Source organism: Gavialis gangeticus, unplaced genomic scaffold, assembly GCF_001723915.1.
Source record: "Gavialis gangeticus isolate Ggan-Ray unplaced genomic scaffold, GavGan_comp1, whole genome shotgun sequence".
Classification (NCBI taxonomy): Eukaryota; Metazoa; Chordata; order Crocodylia; family Gavialidae; genus Gavialis; species Gavialis gangeticus.
This window is the reverse complement of record NW_017729028.1, coordinates 36,682,364-36,685,041: the sequence shown is the minus strand read 5'-3', so window position 1 is coordinate 36,685,041 and position 2,678 is coordinate 36,682,364. Positions and strand designations below refer to the sequence as shown.

General features: G+C 45.2%; 1 long non-coding RNA gene across 1 annotated transcript in view; it reads right to left on the bottom strand.

Annotated features, from left to right (window-relative positions):
• Positions 1–1,020: 1,020 nt before the first annotated feature.
• Positions 1,021–2,678, bottom strand: part of LOC109300272 — a 15,477-nt gene continuing 13,819 nt past the window's right edge. The window contains exon 4 of the long non-coding RNA XR_002098177.1: positions 1,021–1,161. This is a non-coding gene — a long non-coding RNA (uncharacterized LOC109300272). The remainder of the gene's footprint in view (positions 1,162–2,678) is intronic.

The following is a 2,678-nucleotide window of genomic DNA, read 5'->3' as shown; positions in this document are numbered from 1 at the left end:
CTGCGGGACCTAAACCTGTTCAGCCTTCACAAGAGAAGGCTGAGGGGGGACCTGGTGACTGTCTATAAACTCACTAGGGGGGACCAGAAGGGTTTAGGGGAGACACTGTTTCCCCTAGTGCCCCCTGGCATGACAAGGAACAATGGACACAAATTATTAGAGAGTAGGTTTAGATTAGACATCCGCAAGAACTACTTCACAGTTGGGGCGGCTAGGAGCTGGAACCAACTTCCTAGGGAAGTGTTGCTGGCCCCTACCCTGGGGATCTTTAAAAAGAGGCTTGATGACTACCTGGCTGGACTCATTTGATTCCAGTCTTTTCTCCCACCCAGGCGGGGGGGTCAGACTTGAAGATCTACAAGGTCCCTTCCGACCCTACTTCTATGATTCTATGATTCTATGAACTAATAATATGTTAATTGAAGAAGAGCTGAATGGAAGGCCTGTGTTGGGCCCGCGGCAATCTAGAATATGGAAGTCTGTCAAAATCATAATGGTTAACAAACTCCCATTGATTTTGCTATCATTTTTCTTGAGAGAGAATGCAAGAATATCTCTTGTCAGCAGTGGTGGCTACATTTTCCCATAGAGGCAGTCCAATTACAACAGCTTCATAAGAACGACTCTGTAACATTGACTAGGCTTCAGACCTATTATGTAGGCAGATTCATCACAATTGTCAAATCATCCTTGCATATTCAGCTCTCAGGCACCTGCATTTAAGTTCTGATGAATCCTGGTTTTTAAAGACAAAAAAACTCATAGTGGGCAATTGAAGCCTTGCTATTGAATAGAATGGAATGACTCTATATCATAGTGTTACTAAGATTTAAAAGAAGGAAAAAAATATCACATATCCTATGGATAAAGTGATGCTTTTTATCCCCCTTTGTGCCTGACCCACAGAAGCTACGGAGGTGTTCAAGTTATATAGACTTACGCTTTGAACTCTGGAGGTCCCAGCCCAATCCTTGATAGTGGCTGTCAGGCATAATGACAACTGAGATGAAATTACTTGCACTGAATTTCAGGGTACTTCATCATTAGGAGAAGACCCCAGCGCAGTGTGGTGGAAGTGCTTTCCATTCCAGCAGTAAACAAGTTCAATATAAGGTTTTTAAAATTTTCATTATGGAAATAGCCATTGGTGTCACTTTTCTCCTGAAAAAAAGAAAAAATTCAAACTAAAAGATTCCCTATGGGAAATTGAAGCTTAAAAAGCTAGGGAAGGACTTGTGTCAAACCCCAGAAATATCACTCTTGTTTATATCACACTGTCCCCTCTACTGTCATCATCATTGGCAGACTTCCACTTAAAATCGTGTAAACAACTCTGCTTGGTGTCACTTTAGAACTTGTCAGAAACTGCTTCAGGTCAACACCTGAAGCAATCTCTGCTGGGTAAATTTATTACTTTATTATCACAATTAAAGAAGAACTTTTCAAGGTATTACTAGAAAATTCTTGACAAGCTACGCCATGAGTAAAGATATATAATAGCAAAAATTACGTAGTGCTTTTCTATTTGTAAAACAGACTCCTCAAACGCTCACTCAAACTGAGAATTATTCACCCATTGGTGCCTTTTGTTTCCCCATGTGTTTGCATCCATTGGCTGTCTCTTCCTACTTTTCTGGTGCTGCAAATAGACACCATCTCCTGGTGTTTGCTTCACAGAATCCCAGAAAAGTTGGGCTGGAAGGGACCTTGATAGATCATCTTGTCCAGCGGTTCTCAACCTTCTTTGTACCAGGATCCATTTGTAAACATCAGTGGCAGTCCAGACTCAGTGGGAAGGGGGTGGGATGGTGGAGGGCATATGGGACCCCAAGCCCCTTCACAGGCATCCCCTTGCAGGCTGGAACTCTGCCAGCCTGCAAGGGAAAAGCCACAGTTTCCCACATTTTACTCCATTTTTAAAGTTTGTTGATCCATTTTAAAGATTTGTTTATGACCTTTTCCTATATTCTTATGACCCACTTTTGATGTCGCAACCCACAGGTTGAGAAACGCTACTCTAGTCCAATTCCCTGACAGAGGCGGTATCATCCCCATGCAAACCATCCTGTACAAATCTGCTGTATACAAGTCAACCTTGACACAGCACAAGACATAACTCCTGAACCTGCTACAGGTAAAGCAGGTGAACGACAGCAGTTAATGTCTTGGTGCTATGGGTCTTGTTAATATACACTCAAAAGATTCAAGGAAGAAGACCCCCTTCAATCCACCAATCTTGCTACAGAGCAAAATTCCTTCCTGACTCCCAATGTGGTGATCTGCTTGACTCTCAGGAGAAGGATATGTCCCCAACGGGCCTTCTCGTGTCACTCCTGGGAACTGTACTCAGCGGGTCGTTGGCTACTCCCTGTCCGGACCTGTTTGTTACCGTGGTTTTTCGTCCTCCCACGCCGCCAACCCCGCTCTCGCCTGCCACAACTTGTTGTTTCCCCCAGTGGGGCGGGGCTAGTTCACAGGTCCCTCGGTGGCCCGGGCTTGGCCCGCCGGTTGCACACAGGGATCCACCACCCCTACACCCCGGCCTCACGCCACCTATGGGCTCCACTTCCCTGTGCCCACTCAGTGTTGCTTCTGCAGGCTTCTAACACGGCTCTCATCTTCGATCCCTACAATCCGTGGGATACTCCTACCCTAATGTCGACCACTTCACACCAGCC